Source organism: Lactuca sativa, chromosome 4 (assembly GCF_002870075.4).
Source record: "Lactuca sativa cultivar Salinas chromosome 4, Lsat_Salinas_v11, whole genome shotgun sequence".
Lineage (NCBI taxonomy): Eukaryota > Viridiplantae > Streptophyta > Magnoliopsida > Asterales > Asteraceae > Lactuca > Lactuca sativa.
The window spans coordinates 116980192-116999036 of record NC_056626.2 but is presented as its reverse complement, the minus strand read 5'-3'; the positions used below and the strand labels follow the sequence as shown (position 1 = coordinate 116999036).

The 18845-nt window shown below is 33.5% G+C and overlaps 1 non-coding gene across 1 annotated transcript; it reads right to left on the bottom strand.

The window, feature by feature from the left end:
* Positions 1-14217: 14217 nt before the first annotated feature.
* On the bottom strand, positions 14218-14325 carry LOC111899754 (small nucleolar RNA R71). The gene has a single exon (XR_002853031.1). It is a non-coding gene; the product is annotated as a small nucleolar RNA R71 (small nucleolar RNA).
* Positions 14326-18845: the final 4520 nt, after the last annotated feature.

Genomic DNA, 18845 nt, shown 5'->3' with positions numbered 1-18845 from the left:
TAGAATAATTATGATCGGTTATATACAACTTAGTTACGGTTTATATATCTCTCTATTTTAATAAAAAAATAGTTTTAATCTCCTTTTGATATGTGTCATTCTATTAGGCATCCTAATTAATACATATTTTATTCTTCTTTTGTCATGTGTCATGCTATTAGATCTCTTAATTAATGCATGCCACTTGTTAACCTATTAATTCTCAATTTCAAATTTCAAATTTAAATTTCTCATTTTAATTACATTGAGTTAATAATATTAGAATAAAAATTAAAATAATATTAATACAAATTATAAGGTGATATAATTTCACATATTTATTTAAATTAACGATTATAATTTTATATAACTAAAAAAATATCTCTTAATTAATAGTTTATTTAAAATAATTGATTAACAGTTTTGAGTTCCCACAATTAAAGTTTAATTAATTTTATAACCGTGGTTTTTACGGATTATAAACTAGTAAAAAGATAAAGATGTGATTATGATTTATAATGAAATGAACCTTGATTTCTTTTTCTAACAACATCCTCATACATAAATATTCTCCGTACCATACAAATATGTGATTTGGGCGATCTACTACGAATCTCATTTATTTATCATTTTATTTACCTCTAAGAATCAGATTCTTATTTAATTTTATGTTATTACTTTTGATTTTAATTAGTGGATGAAATGTGGTTGGTTTACAAAAACATTTTGTAACACGATTTATAGTTTCATTGGTTGAATTAAATATGATAGTAAAAGTTTAATCCAACTTGTGTATCTTGGATTACCGTGTCCATTATTAGTTGTTAATATATAATAATATAATTTTGTCTTAAAAGAAATAGAATGAAGTTTTTTACTGTTTTTTTTTCTTTCTTAATATTGATTTAACTCCACATTTTGGTCCCATCAGTAATTCTAATAAGATACATATGTAATTGATTTTGATGGAGATGCTAATTATTTTGGGAACTATTCAAAAGACAGCATCACATTCCAGTTCATTTCACTATATATTTGTTATTGTTGATTTGGTTATCTGGTAACCCGACTTGGTAAAACCTGTAAAAAATTAATCGAATATTTTATTCAATTACATGTCAAATAATATGTTGTATGTATACATCTTAAAACAAATAAAATAATGTTATGTTCGTCTTAACAAATAAAACGTCTAAATTAATAAAGAAAACTACACATGAATTCTTTTTTAATCAAATTTGATATATATATATATATATATATATATATATATATATATATATATATATATATATATATATATATATATATATATATATATATATATATATATATATATATATATATATATATATATATATATATATATATATGAGAAGTTTTATAATTTCAATCCTTTTAAAACTTACAGTCGATTAATAAAAGTTAAATTTCATTTAAGATAACTAAATATTTATTTTTATGTAAAAATATAATAGAAACATGTAGATACTTTTTTTGAACGGCTAAATGTATTAAATTAGCTAGAAACTAGCAAAATAAAATGGAAAAAACAATCATATGAATGGGTTTATCATCCACTAAATCAAGTTTATGAATGGGTTTATCATCCACTCATTCCGGTTGTTTTTTTTAAACCAATTAAACGAAAAGACATAGTCGAATAAAGAGTAACTCTTTTCTAAATTTCCCTTTGTCCACAACATCCATAAAAGCATTAAACAAGCAGTATTCAATATAACATTACTACTCCCTTGAGCATCACACACGCACCATGCTTATTTTGCTAAGTTTTTTATTATTATTATTTTTCATATTCTTATGTATGAAAAACATATAAAATAGCTTAAAATTTAACTTGTTACGCAACAAATTCATGATGATATTGCAACAAAGTTAAATGTATTTTAATAGAGAAGTGAGAACATACACACTAGTTTTTCTCAATACATAACAATTTATGTTTTATAAGATTATACACAACATAAATTATTGTATATAGAAAAAAGAATGTTATGGGCGAATCGTCTGTCATTTTTATATAAAAAAAGTATAATTTATAGAAGAAGGTAATATGATAACATTCGAGAGTCAATGTCATGGAGTCTGAGAAATTCATGTTGATATTACAAATGTGATATGTGATGCAAGAAAATCTACTTTTCGTCAAAGACGTCATTATATAAAAAAGATTTATATAGACATAGCGGGTAAACGAACAACAAGTTGTGCCGCAACCTTTTTTTGGATGACAAAACTAATTCTTTTAAAAATATCTATAGATTTTGGAGTCATAACATTATATGCATGACCTGTTGGACTCTATTGAGTGCCTCCACAGCTTTTCGCGCAAGGAAACCGAAAGTATCAAATACAAAGGGTATAAACATGTATTGATTTTCCATGCATGATTTTACATGTTTTGCCACTTTGCTTGATGTAGCTTTTAAAGTAGCTTGCCCTACCGTGAAAAATCTACTTAAACATAAATATTCGAATAACCGTTTTTAGTACTTAATTTAATTTTATGAAATGTATTGCGAATTTCTCTTATAATACTGATCGTTTTACAACATGATTTTTATTTCATTTTACATTTCACAACTAGTTTTATCAAACATCATTTTTTATCACCTAACTTTTCAACTATCAAGTAACATTTATGTTTTCATATGGTCTACCAAACTTAGTCTTATACATAGGCGGATCCACCTTGGAGCCTGGGGTATCCTAGGATGCCCCTAAACTTTTTTTCAGTAGTATATTTCGTTTATGTTGAATGTCTTCTTCCCCCACTAAAACCCTAGACGACCTCACCCTTTTTTCAGTCTTTTTCTCTCGGGTTTGGTAGCTAAAAGGGAGGGAGAAGCGATTCAAATGGTCCAAGAGAAGTTACTAAGGGTAAGGGCTAAGAGGCTTTCCAAGATTTGAGCATTTGTATGTTTAAATCAAGCAAAAAAGCCATGGATACACAACTGCGTCGACCTTTGATAACAGATCAAGACATTACGTTTTTTATACAATTGACCACTCGGGTTTAAGCATATAAACGAAATCTACCCTTTAGCCAATTTATCTAATTAAAACAGTTTCTGGAAATTGCTATTTACCCCCTTGAGATATATAATGTTTATTCAAAGAGTAATGATTTATTATTATTATTATTATTATTATTATTATTATTATTATTATTATTATTATTATTATTATTATTATTATTATTATTATTATTATTATTATCTTTTATAACAATTAAAAGAATTAATTACCGGAATCGAAACGGATGTTCTAGATGTCTATTATCAATCTTTGTAACTAATCGTTTTCGTCAAATAAAAGAGTGAAGATGTGAACTTTAAAACGTAACTTTGTTATGAACTTTATGTCTATTGAAATTTTGAATTTTATTTTCTCTTATTGTATATTACATTTTTTTTTGTGCTGGGATACCCCTTTACTTTGACTCTGGCTCCGCCACTGGTCTTAAATATATATTTTATGTTAAGATCCTGATATTGATTTTAAGATTTTATGATCTTAAGACCTTACAAGTAAAAAAGCGATATCTATCACACTAGGATCTATCTAAGGCATTGTCTACACTTGGATCTTAGGATCTCGACTACAATCTTAAGATTTTATCTTAATGTGATCTCATCTCTTTAATCTTTATATATAGTCGAGCTTTCAATATTCATTTATTCAACTTGAAATCGAGCATTACATGTCACAAAAAGTCTCATAAAACATCAAAATTTCATTTATTCATTTCGAATTAGGCAGAACATCGTGACACTCATGTTGGTCCTTTTGTGATCTATTGTCTTCAGATGTACTTATACTTAAGATGTTTTATTCCTACATTTGTGGTTTGAAGCTACAAAATTATATTTCGTGTTAAAAAAGTTAAAATTGATTATATTATCTTAATCATTAAATAGACCTTGATCCCATTAAATAAAATTTAAACTAAGAAAACGTTTATTTTAAATGCAGCTTATCCGTTTTAAAAGTTAAAACAATTATAATTTTTAAAAAAAGAAAGGTAATATATTATAAGATACTCAGATGCAGCAAACTGAAACCGCTTGGAAGAAAAGGCGTGTGGGCTTTGGCTTTCCGCGTCTCCCACGGGCCAGGGGGCGTTGAATAAAAATATAGTAAAATAAAGCAAACGCATCACTTACATCCCCCTTTAATATGATCATTTATCATTATATACCCCCAACAAAATATTCACAAACTTTACACCCTTACAAGACCATGTATGATAATTCTTTAGAGTTGAATAATCGAAATATGATTTTACATATTATGATCTTAACAATTTTTATATGAGCTAACATGATTAAGTGATTAAGAATGTTTCACTATGACAGAAAATATAAAATGACTTTTACTATATGAAACGAATCTTGATAGATGAATGTATTAAATATTTCTCTTTTTGATGAAAACTAATAACTTTTTTTTCCTTTTTTTTTTGGAAAAACTCATGGACATATATCAGAAATTATAGCAATGATGTGTGTCCAATTTGTTAATCTTTAATGAAAGATGTTGTAAATCAGATAGTACCATGCGTATCATATGAAACAATGGTTAATTTATAAGAGGTATCTTTTGCTATTTGCATATAATGTAGGGTCAGCAGCTGAAACATTTGAAAAACGTCACCATGAATATTAAGAGAACAACAAAGTATATTCATTGGTTGTTAGTTATCTTATTCTTTGAATCTTGAACCTTCTGTCTTCTGAATGGTGTAGTGGCCATTTGTCAAATATTTACTACTATCAATAATCAAAGTCTATAATATATTATATTTAGAGAAAAATTTGAAAAGGTACCTGATAAATTGACAGAGACCGGTATATATAGAAAAACTTTGGGTGTCTTCCAAATATCTTCACAACTATCTGAAGGGTTGAAAAATATTGTTTTGAATACATTAATGTGAATCAAGATTCCGACTTTCATGCCAAACGATATACAAACATTTCCTCATGATTTGTAAGTATACTTATATGTGGATTTACTAAACTAACCTTTGAATAAACACATGTCTTGTTTTTTAATTTAGGGAAATGAAGTAAATAGTGAGCTGTTATTTAAAGACATGACGTAATCGGTAATTCCATGCATACAATTTTTTTTTCTAACATAGGATGACACATTAAACTCATATCTAGAATAGCACTACAATATCATATTGAGTTTGTATATGCTTATTGTAGTGGTTTAACAAGTAAGAACCACTGAATATGATTGATGACCAAATAATGACAATTATGAGAACAACAAAAACTATACGTTACATGGATGGAATATATCAAAATGACTTAGTAGTGGAAGCCTTCAAGATAACACACTTAGACATTCTATTCTTGGTTTATAGTTCTCACGAAAAGTTTAACGTCACAAAATTATACTAGTTTGGTACGCAAATTTTTAGCATTCTGATGATTGCGATGATGGGATAATTTGTTTGGTTTCTGTAGTATCCCACCATATAGTTTTGACTTCAACGTACTTCAACATTTTTATGTGATAGTTGTATTAAAGCTTTCGTATAGTACAATCACATATAAATTATTATGTAAATAGAATGAAAAGAGGCTTTCTAAGGGAGAACTTTAAAAAAAAGTTCTAAAAATGCCGATAAATGGAAAAACTACCAAAAGAGTAGGATTGGTGACAAACCAATGACAACGACAAGAAGCACAAAAGTGTATGTTATGTAAAAAAGGTTAAAGTGGCTAGTGGTGGAATCCCCGAAGATAATACAACAAACACGTATTTTAATCTCTATTTGCAATAAAAGCAACAAGTCTAAACGGATTATTTTGACAACCATTACATATATATGTTTCTTTTTGTAACATGACTAACATCCCACCAATTTAGAGGAAGTAGAAACTATAGAATTTTGATAATAAAAAACTATTAACACAAATATTCACAATCACTTGTCATACTAAAACAAATGATTTGATAATGCAGAGGAAGAGTTTAACAACCAACAAAGGCTCGGGCAAGAGCTAGAAATGTCTAAATGCCACTTCTTGAATCTTGAGGCATACGGACTTGGTGGGTTCTTGTGCAGGTTTGTACGTATAGAAGCTAAATTTTTTGGTATAAACTATATTATTCGTATTTTTTATAAATTAGATGCCAACATTGTGAGTAAACTATATAGATATATCTTTTTTTATTTGAACGACAACTAGATCCATCTACTAGTCTCATCTAGTTTCCCCAACGATCCGTGTGAGATGAACCCTAGCCGTTGGTAAGACACATCAATCCGATGAGTGGCTGGCAGTCATCTTACACCACTACTAGTGGTTATAGGTGTCGCCGCTAGCCCGCTAAAGCCACCAAATTACTGCTCGCGAAAAGTTCTCTCCATAACTTTTAGTAGTCTAGCTAAAACCACTTATGCATTTTATATAATATTTTGGATTCTGTATTTCTGCATTTCTCCCGGTGTTTGGCCACCATTGTCGTACACCACTATAACAGATTTTATATGATGTTATGGATTTTCATTTCTACAATTTAAATAGCAATTTGTGTAAACTAAAAAAATAAAGAACTCTTTAGTTATGACGATTTTAGCTACGACAATGGGCAATAGCGGTGACATATATTAGTGGCAGTAAAAGGCTTTAGCGATGAGGAAGCAATGTCAATTATTAGGGCCTTTAGCGGCGACATCTACCACATGTGCCACTAATACCTATATTTGTGGCTTGTCGCCACTAATAGCTACATTTTTTGTAGTGCATATAGTTGTTAGTAATAAAACAATTATATAATTATAGGGAAATTGAGTATCTAATCAATTTTGTTTTGTGCTTTAAGAAAACTAGTGAAGAGGCTCGTGTGTTGTACAGGTTGGATTTTTTTGTTGATGTTTGGTAGGTAAAAAAAGTAGGACGTTGTAATTGGCCGAACATGAATGTATATTTCAACAACTCCAATAGAAACTCAGCTCAACCTAAAGTTATGTTTAAGATTTTTTATGGATTACTTTGTCACATATGACTTACAAGCATAGACATTGTTTTAACTTTAAATAGGTGTATATACGGAAACAATATCCTCTCTAGCTATAAATACATCAAAACTACAAAAGAAACATGAAAAATGCACTACAAGTGCAAAGTTAGCTTCTTAGTTAACTACAATCCTAAAGAAAACTAGTTAGAGTCCAAAAGTGAAAAAAAAATTAGCTACAGGCTTACCAACCTTTTATGTACAATTTGACAGAAGTTTGGAGGCAAAACAGATGATAAATGCTAGATGTTGATTAAATGAAGGTTCTAACAAAATATGAGAAAGTCATAATATTAGATCAGTTGATTTAACTATAAAAATAAGAAAAGAAAAAAAGTGCATACCTGCATTAATAGATAGATAAATTGTGATGTTAAATCCTGAACTGCAAACTGTATAATTCCTAAATGAGTAATTATTATAAAAATATGAAAAAAAAGTAAACAACTTCAAGCATACGAAAGAAAAAGAAAAAAATACCTTAAGGAGATGAGAAGCTTGTATGATTCCAAGTTTCTATCAAACTGAAAACTTGGGTGATGAAAAGCTTTCCTTATTTGGTAAATTTAGACACTACCACAAATGAAAGAATCAAATTCACATTTCCATTATTGCTAGAAACATACAAACATCAAGTTTTTCATAAATGCCATTGTAAGGAGATATAAAATAAAGTAAAACAAACTTTTATTTATTCATAAAATGCGTAAAAACTTTTTCCTTACAATGCAACTATAAATGAAAGCTATACTATTACATGTTTCCTAGCAATCTATCATAACTCCTAAGAGTAGCTCAAGAATCCGATCTTCAATCAAGCGATAGTAATCCATCTTCGCAGTCAGATTCAACATACTCTTTCTTTAAGTTTCCTTCACTTTTCCTTTGATTCTTAAAACATCAACATGTGACCCAGTCACATCATGTAATAAGAATCTCAGAATAAAAACTTAATTGAGTTAGATAGTGGACTTTACCTGAAGTAGAGTCAAACTTATTGACTTTACCAGCCTTATGATCTTTCAGGTAAATTTGGCAGCTTCGCAACCAATGCCCTTTCCTTTTTGGCAATAGAACCATATGGACCCTTTGGGAGTGGTACATGGGACAGTCTCAGACTTAGCCTTTCTCTTTACCATTTGGTATCCAATGCAACCATTGTCAATGTCCATTGAAGGTTTGGAAAGTTGATCTACTAATCAAATTTGCTTTACCAAAGCTCCAAATCATTGTTGATTCAGCAGTACCAAGCAGATAGATAAGATCATTAAGGGTCATGTCATAGTCTATTTCATAGTAGTCCCAAAGGTAACTCACTATGTGACTTAGAAAGTGATTGAACATCCAACTTTCTTAAGACTTTGGCACCCAACTCTCCTGGCTTGTCAATATGTGACTTCATCTCCAAGATGCGACCACATATAGACCTTGCTTTCCAATAGGACTTGAGTGGCCTTGAACTAGTGGGTTAGGGAGAATAATTGGAGGAGGTGGAGGAAGTGAAGTTCCAAGAGATTTGGGAAGATCATATATGTATGAACTAGACATCTTTTGGGAGATATTCAAGATAGTTGATCTAAAGTCCTTAATATAACACCCAATATGAAATATTTAGGCTATGACCCAAGACAATATTTTATAACTTGGAAGAGGGATGGCATAATCCAAGCTATAAAATATTTGAAGGTAGGCGAATGATGATTCACCAATTTCCACCATGAAAACGAAATAATTTAATTAGGTTTTACTTGGATTTGAAACTCCTAGACCTTTTGAGATTCATTGAACTGTTCAATGACATGTTTCAATCTCGAGTGTTCCCTTTAGGTTTTGTGACTGGGATGCTGAGGATCACAAAACAAGGTGTGAAGTAACCATGCAAATTACTTGGTACTCTTAAGTGTTTACCCCTCAATCGATATGCCGGTTAACCATACACGCTCCATCGATACTATGATAAACATTAAGTTATCCTTTTCCTACCTTGTTAAATACGAGTTAGTGTGTCGGTTAACCACACACGCTCCACTAATCGACTTAAACAAAGTGCAAAGTGTAATTTCATGGATTAGCACCTTATTCACATTTTCCTAAAGTAACTAAGATTGGGAATTATAAAAAAACATTTTGTTACTTTATATTTATCATTAATACTTTTAATGAAGGCAGAATTATAGTCCTTGTCCTACCCGTTCGGCTAACGACCCTCCACCAGTCAAGGAAGCGGTGGGTGAGAGTGGACACCCATTAAACTGCCATTTTATAGGCAATAACCTTATACCCCCTTATAGACTGGCTTCGTGAATGAGGCCTACTAATGGTAAGACGACTTGCTCTTATACATATATATATATATATATATATATATATATAAATATTATTAACTTATAATATTATAAAGTATAAGGGTTGAATTTTAACTTTTAAAATTCTAAGGGCTAAACTTGGAACTAAAGTATTCATGGGAAAACTTTACAAATTCCAAAACTTAAGGGCAAGTTTTGAAACTATTCATAACTCTTGAATTTTCATAACTTATGAGTTTAATTAAAGCTTTAAAACTTTTAATGAAGAGACTCTTGGACATCCATAACTTGAGGACATGTTATGGAGCCATAAAAACTATTTATAAGAAAAGACTCTTCATTTTTTTTTGTAACCTAAGGCATTTTTATGAGTTTTAAGATTCATAAATGTGACTTTTCATATAACTTGAGGACAAGTTACAAAAACACATTTTATGAACAACTTTTAGATTAATTTGGATTGAAAACAACTAACACATATTTTTCATTAATCTAAAATAACTCATAAAACAAGGTAACACAAAAAAAACTTTTGGTAATCCATAACTTGAGGAAAAATTATGGACTCCATTAAAATACATTTAGATCAAGAATTAACTAACAAACACTTTTGTAAATAATTTCTATGATCTACCAAAACTCATAAGCATGAACAATCCATATCAACAATTTCAAGAATTACATCAACATAAATAAAACTTGCAATTTTGATTTTAACCTTGAAATTGGTTTACTATAATCATTACCACTTTAAAACAGGTTTTATAAGTCCAAAATAGCTTAAGGTAAATTGATTCTAGACCAATTCCAGCTTTAAAACTCGAAGATATGCTGTCAGGGGGTCCAACTCGTCGAGTGCATGAACCAACTCGGGGAGTTGGATGAGTTTGCACTTGGACTCGTCGAGTCCCTTCATGGACTCGTCGAGTCCCCTACCCAGACAACACAAATCTTTGATTTTTTTAGCAATTTAAGCAAGTATAACAAGAAAACAAGCCTAGGTTCTGATACCACTGTTGGGTTTTGAGCATTGTAACGCTCCTATGGTATACATGCAACCCTAAATACCTTGGATCTATGTTTTCTCTATTATACATGCAAATATGAATATTCCAAGGTATTACCCTATCTAGAATACAATCTATGATAATTGGGTAATAAAACAAGTTAGAATACATACCTTGTTGTTGTAACTTTTCTTCATGAAGCTTGAGTGTCTAGTGCCCCAAGTGTGACACATAAAATGGTTCACACAACACCATGAACACTTGGAATAACCTTGAGAATAAGGATACTTTGGTTCTCTCTAGTGAAATCGGCCTTGCCCTTTTTTTTGTGTTCATACACTAGTGCCAATTTCACCAACCAAGGACATCCTTATATAGTGTGGAGATTAGGGTTAAACCCTAATACCCATGACCTTTCATTTCATATGATCCATGGGTTAAGCACTCCATGGACTATCCATGAAAGCTTAGCCCAACCTAAATGAACTTGGCCCATCACACACATATATCTTAGAGTCCATATTTAATTAGTTCCTTTTGATCACTTAATTAATTACAAATTAATTCTTGATCAATACTAATTAAATAATATGATTATATATTAATATATTAGAACTTATAATATATTAATATAAATCACTAGTATCCTTTTTCCTCATCTTGTCAATCCAATTGTCCCGATGGCATGCAACCCAAATGGACCATGCCGGGTTGGGTCAAGTCTTACCAATTATAGTTATGGACTTAGACATTAATCCAACAAACTCTTCATCGGAGAGTCTGGGTTCCGTATTAGGGTGGTGTGCGTCATGTTCTGATGGGTGAGGCTTACAAGTCGAGATTCTCCATTCATCCCGGGGCGACGAAGATGTATAGGGATCTTCGTCTTGATTATTGGTGGCCCTACATGAAGCGGGAAGTGGCATGGTACGCGGAGTGGTGCTTGAGTTGCAGGAAAGTCAAGGTCGAGCATCAGCGACCCCACGACAAGATGCAACCGTTGGATATTCCTGTATGAAAATGGGAAGACATCACTATGGATTTTATCATGAAGCTTCCCAGGACTACGCACATAATGGATTTTATCTGGGTTATCGTGGATCAATTGATCAAGTGCGTGCATTTCATTCCGATCAAGGAGAGTATTTCTGCAAAGAAGTTGACCGAGATTTATGTCCGGGAGGTGGTGGAACATCATGGGGTTGACCGAGATTTATGTCCGGGAGGTGGTGGAACATCATGGGGTGCCAGTATTAGTGGTTTCAGACAGGGGTGTTCGTTTTACTTCCAGATTTTGGAAGCGGTTTCATGATGATATAGGCACTTATCTCCATTTCAATACAATATTTCATCTACAGACCGATGTTCAGAGTGAGCGGAGTATTTAGACTCTTGAGGATATGTTGCATGCGTGCGTGTTGGATTTTGGTGGGAGTTGGGATACGTATCTTCCGTTAGCAGAATTTTCGTATAACAACAATTATCATGCTAGCATTGATTGAACTCCTTTCGAGTTGCTCTACAGAAAGAAATGTAGGACCCCAATTTTTTGGGGCGAGTTCGGTCAGCGAGTCATTGGTAGAACCGAGGTGGTACTCAAGACCACTGAGATGATTCAGAAGGTTCGGAGCAGGCTTCAGACAGTTTAGAGTCGGCGGAAAATTTATGTCGATAGATGTCGGCCAGACTTAGAGTTCCAGGTAGGAGATATGGTTCTCTTGAAGGTGTCACCTTGGAAAGGTGTCATCCAGTTTAGGAAGCAGGGCAAGTTGGGCCCCAGGTATATTGGTCCCTTCAGGGTTTTGGTTTGGTGGGCCAAGTTGTGTATCGTCTAGATCTTCCAGCCGTGCTCAATCAGATTTATAGCATGTTTCACGTCTCTTAGCTGCAGAAGTGTTTAGTGGATGATTCCCCAGTTGTACCTTTAGAGGATATTCAAGTGGATGACCGCCTGAATTATATTGAGAGATTGGTGGCAATTTTAGATCGGAAGACGAAGACCTTTAGGAACAAGGTTACGGAGTTGGTGAAGGTGTAGTGGCTACACTGCAAGGGTTCTGAGTGGTCTTGGGAGCATGAGGAGGAGATGAGGGAGCACTATCCAGAGTTGTTCGGGGCAGCAGACTTCGAGGACGAAGTCTGATCCAAGTGGGGGAGAATTGTAACACCTGATGGATCCAAGGTATTATTTATTTAATTGTTTAAAACAGCTATGTCGCTTCGGGCTTAGTGTTTTGGGCCTTTTATGTGTGGGCTAGTCCAGGCCGAACGTTGGGCGTAAGCCTTGTATACGCGGGGCGTAGTTGGTCCATTAAGTGGATCGCGGAGGCATGTATGTACGCGTTGTGTACAAGGATGTACTCGCAACGTACGCGATCAGACCCAAAACCCTAATTTTTAAGGTTCAAGCCCTATATAAAGTCATTAAGTCCCAAGTGTTAGCCTCCCTATCATCCTCTACTATCCAGTTAAGTCTTAGCTTCCATTGTTGAGTGTGTGAGCCTTTGGAGAGCTTTTAGTGTTCATTTTTGTACATTTTGAAGGAGTTGAAGAAGCTAAAAGTTGCTTAGCCTGAAGAGGAGTTCTTGGATCCAGAATCACCTCCTTATTTTCCAAGCTTTTGAGGTATCAAGTTCCCATCTTGATTGCTAGATTCTTAGATCTTGTTTTGGGTTAAATTGTTATGTTTTTAGCCATGGTTTGGATGGAGGATGGGATTAGGACGTGCAAAATGCTTATTCTTTCATATCTAAGTTCTTAATGGGCTCCTTTGGCATAAAGGTTCCAATTTTGTGGAGTTTAGGGGCCTCATGCATTCATTAATTCCTTTATTAAGTCCTTGTTGAGCTTTAGAGCTTCTTATGGTCATGCATGGACGTAAAGTTAGCAACTTTATGTGATATTTCAGCTTAAAGAGGTCAAATGTGCATTCTGGAACAAAGTCTTAATGGGTAAAGAGCTAAATCAAGAAGTTGGCCGAATTGGAAGAGTATGTCGGGCGTATAAGCTTGAACGTTAGCGTACCAGCTGAGTACGCCCAACGTACTTAGTCTGATGGCATTTCGATGTTGGGCCTTTTGGTTTGGGCCTCATTTGGGATTAGAAGGTTAGGGTTTAGTTGAGCCATCTGAATTTGGGAGTTTTGGGTCATGAACATTATTGGGCTTTGGGATAAGGCCCATGTGAAGGGATTGGGCCTAATTGGAAATTGGGCCATTTTTTGGGCCTTGATGGATTTTTTAACTTTTGGGCCCATTAGATTGTGGTTATAGGCTTCATTCTTGGACCAAGCTAGGTTAGGGGTAAAATGGTCTTTTTACCCCAAGTAGGGATTTTTGGTTATGATGTAGATCCCAAATGTTAATTGGTTTTTATTTGGCAGTTGATAGCTCGGGGATCTGTAGGATCAGCAGTCATGAATCTTTCGTTTCATTCAGCTTTTCAAGGTTAGTTTCCTCATTGGGTTTAGCGGGTCTAAGGCACCAAGGCTGACCCTTGATTGGTTATGTTGATATACTTGTTGTCTGTGTGATGACAATGGACCGAGTCTAGTACCACCCGAAATTCTAGCTGCAACAAATTTTGAGCATAAGGGACATATCCTTAGTATGCTCAAGGAAATACCATTCTTTGGGAAGAACCACAAGGATATGTACAAGCACATTGACGATGTGTTAGATATAGCGAATTATTTTAATACTCCAATTGTTACCAAGGACGCAATGATGATAAGAATGCTTCCAATCACACTAAAGGACACGACAATGGATTGGCTGAAATCACTTCCACCTGGAGCTATCACGATATGGGCAAAATTTTAAAAATAATTTATTCAACAATTTAGTCCACCTTCGAAGATTTCTAAGGTGAAAAGGAACATTGCAAATTTCAAACAAAATGATAAGGGAGTCGTTATACGAAGCATGGCAGTGCTACAAGGGCATGTTACTAAATTTCCCTCAACATGACTTAAATGTGCAACAAGAAATTACAAGTTTCTATGATGGAATAAACGGGAGCACAAGGCAACTATTCGATTCCCAAGGGTCCATGCCAAAGAAAGATCCAACCACTAACAAAGCTTTTATTGAAGAATTTGTAAAGCACTCATGGGAATACCACAACCCAAGGGAGGATGTTACTAGAGGAAAATCGAATGGAGATGGAGGCCAAGACAACACTGCTTCTAAAATTGAAAAGCTCAACAACATGGATAAGACAATCATAAAGATGGGAAAATAAAATCATGCGATTCAAGTTGGATGCGACAATTGTAGTTGGCTACATCTTATGAAAGATTGCGATTTGGAAGAGAATGGAAACAAGCAATCTCAAGTTTGTTATTCAAGTGGTGATAGCTTTGATGAAGATTAGAGGAAGCCAAAGAGAGGGAAAAAGCACTATGAAGAGTACAAGAAATAGAAAGAAGAAAGATGCCGACAACAAGGGTGAGGTTTCTACCAAAAAGAACAAGTGCAAGTCAAGAAGAAATTGATCTCAAGTCGGTATTGAATAGATTCATGGAGGCTAGTGAGAAGAGGAATGACAATATGGATGCTACTCTGAGAAATCGGCAAGCGTCAATTGTGAACATTGAGACACAAGTGGGGCAACTAGCCAAGCTCATTCATGAATGTTTACCGAGCACAAATTTGAATTATACCGGGACAAACTCGAACGCTCAAGTGTTGGTTGTTACAAATGAAAATGGAAAAAATTCAGAGCCTCTGTTGCTACTAGAGACAACCATATAGTACACCGATTGATAACCCAAAGAACTAGAAAGAAACAAAAAGAACGAAGTTGGAGTAAGTATTGGGGTACAGTACAATCACGAAGAAAATGCCAACCCAAGAAAGAACGAGAATTCGAAGAAGGCTTACAAAAGATAGGTAGCTTCTTTCAAAAGGAAGATATTAGAGATGAAGGGATTCAATTTCCACCCAAAGCAACGTAGAGTGGGAAGGATTTTGGCTTATGAATCCTTCAAAAGAAGCGATTCCAAGAGGCAACTCGTGTTTAGTTTGCATTTCCATTTCATTTTCTTTAGTTTACATTTATTTTTTTTTCATTTTCATTGTTTCTAGGATATTTTGTTTTCTCGTGTCACTTCTGATTTTCTTGATGTGTGGGGGATTAGTGAATTGGTTTTTAAAATGTTTGAAATTTTTGGAAATTCTTGTTGCCACGACATGGATGAGTTGTACCCTTGTTGTGAACTCTGATTTTTGCCCGTTTTTGTGTGTGTGAAACAAACCCCACGGTGTGGTGAGTCTATTGCCATGCCGTGGAATTTACTTAATGTAAAAGTTATCAGCCCTAAAAGATCAGGTTGTTTTTAATTTACCCCTTTCCTTGTTTTCCGCGTCATGCACCATCATAATTAGTGTAATTCATCAAATTTTCCTCAATTTTTCTCAAATTTTCATGTTTAATCTTCATAAAAGATACGTGTTTTCACTTAATCCTCAAAATCTAGATTTTGTCTTACAAATTGTATTTTATTTTTGCAAAATGTACATTATTCTTTGAGATGTGATTATTAGATCTAAGTATTAGTGATGTAGAGGTAATTTAGTTTCCCATTGTTCTATTATTTATGTTTAAATTTTTCAATATAGTTGATAGGAACAAAACCTTTATGATTTGGATGGATTTTGATTGTTGAAAACAAGTTCGATTTTCGATGTGTTCATCAGAGCCACGGCGTGGAAGAGCTGTTCCCATGCTATGGAAACTAGGTAGTCTTATTTTTTTTTTTTTTTCATTTTTGCTCTAAACAGTATGTTATGTTGCTTTTGTTTCTTTTTGTGTTTGTTTTGAAGGAAATGAGACACCGAAAATGCCTAGAGAAGGAAGTTCTTCCCTGATTTAAACAAGAAAACTCAATTGAGTCACAACTTCATGAATGGTATAAATAGCCTTCCAATATCAATCCCAAAAGACTTGCACGTTACAGGGCGAGATTTGATTCAATGGAAGCAAAAGAAATTGTTGCACCTCCCATTTTGGATTGGGGTCGGATTGAAGAAAATAGACTTGCTTATCAAATTGAGCCATATTTTGCAATAGTCTACAAGGGAAAGGGTTTTAGTTTTACTTGTGATGGATGGAGGCGTTTATTTCAACTTCAAGAACCAATCTACAAAGAGTTGTGTGTGGAATTCTTTTCCACAATCTTGTTCACTTTTCAAGGACACATGAATGACAAGAAAGCTTTGACTTTTAGACAGGAGGCGAAGATTGCCAATGTAGCCTAGTAGAGTTAGCTTGGAGAATTGATCTCTATGATAATTCGGATACTATTGCTCCAAACATCACACAATTTCTGAATGAAGCGTATATGGTGTTACCATAAGAATTTTTTGATCAAGATGCATGGTTTTGCATGACAAATGGAGTTTTAAGCCATCTGCTACACTAACCAGCCTAATTCATTCTCCAATACATCGTTTTCTTCATCAACTACTCACGTTCTCAATCAATCAAATGAAAGTAGGTGACAGGGTCCGTGAACTTGATCTACTTTTATTTTGGTGCATTCTTAATCCTGGCATTGTTTGCAACATTCCCTATAATATAGCGTTCTTCATTTCTGAGAAAGCAGCAAAGGTAAAATTAGGAGCACCAGTTTTTGGAGGGCACTTGATTACACTTTTGGCTCAATCATATGGTGTGATGGAACCTCTACTTGCTATGATGTTTACAATTGTAAAGGGGTGTTTACTCCAACCTCGCTCATTTTTGGATGCCATGATTGTTGTTGAAATTGGAGGAGGGAAATACAAAACTCCATTGGATGACCCAATTCGAATAATCAAGGATGTTAGACCACAAAAGAAAGAGAATGTGTGAAAAAGTAGTGAGACAAGACCTACCATAACACAATGTACAAATTGCTGAAGTTCCAATGGACCCATTTCAAAATCTATTTGGGATGTATTTGGACAATCTTTGTGGAGGAGTGAACTACATGGGAAATTCTATGGATTTATTGTTTTCACATTTGAAGATCAAGAGTCCAGCTAACATACCACAACAAATCCTATACATTCCAACTTGGGAAGAGTTGTAGGCAGTTAGTGATGTTGGGTCATGGATTAGTGGAGCAAGCGATGAGGAGGATGACGAACGACAATTATCCTTTTATTTTTAGTTTTTACGTTTTATGTTTGGTTTGTTTGTTTTAGACTATTTTTAGTTTTGTTTGGTGTGTTTTGTTTTTTGTAACCAAATGATGATGTTTGTTTTCTTGATTTACACTAGGAATTTGGTTTATTTTTGGTTGTACAGAAAGTAGGATAATATTCAAGAGAAAAATCCGTGAGAGAATTTTGAAGACTATAATAGAGAGCCATAGCTTTTCATAAGTGTGGGGTCCGTGTCGAGTTTGTGAGAGATTTTCACTTAATGATAGATTCGTAGAGCTTATTCTGAGCATTATGAAGATTTTCCATGGAAGCATCATGTACACTTTTTTGAAGAATTTTCAATTTTGAGATGATTAAATCCCATAGCGTTGACACCTCATTACCACATTGTGGTGCTTTACTTCATCACGATATACGACATACTTTTTAGTCCCACGATGTGGATATCACTTTCCCATGTCATGGAGACTGCATTAATCATGATATACGAGTTTCTCACACTCGATGCCACGATGTGGCTGACACTTTCCTACATCGTGGTCACTATCTATTGCAGCTTTTTTCAATCTTTTGCATGACATTTCAGAAGTTGGTGTTCTTGGTTTTATTTTTCAGGCATATTCAGGAGCAGCAAGGTCTAGTTTCTAGAAATTTTCGAGTTGTCAAGATTTCCCACAATAATCATATTCAATCTCGCCACTAATACCCCAGGGAGTCTGTTCCTTTTTATCCCTTTTATTGCTTTTATGTGCTTTATTTTATTTTATTCATAAAATGATGGGATTGTATGAAATAACTGTGGGATAGGGGGTCAAAAAAGGTTTTCAAGCATTAAAAAAATTCATTGAAAAGTGCTAGATTAAATTTTTTTAGAATATTATATGGACTTAATAAAATAGTCTAATTTGGTAAATCTAATACACTTTTAATCTTTTGATTTTATTGCATTGGGACTAGTTTGCTAGTGTTGTGTGTGATGATTCAAGGAGAATTCAAAGATTTAGTTGAGCCAATTTGTTATAATGCATTTGTTGCTTCCCAATCTTAGTGAAATGACAAAACAAAAACGTAACGTTATGCAGTTGGAGAGGCATAATATGTTTTGGTTTATATATATGTACACACACACACACACATATATATATATATATGTTTGTGTGTGTGTGTGTGTGTGTATATATATATATATATATATATATATATATATATATATATATATATAGACCACATTTAAAGCCTACCATTGATGATTTATCTCCTGGGTCCTGGGTTAAAATAGAGCGAGTCAAGTTTCCAGGTATTATATGTTTATCTTTTTAATTTTTTTGCACTTAATAACA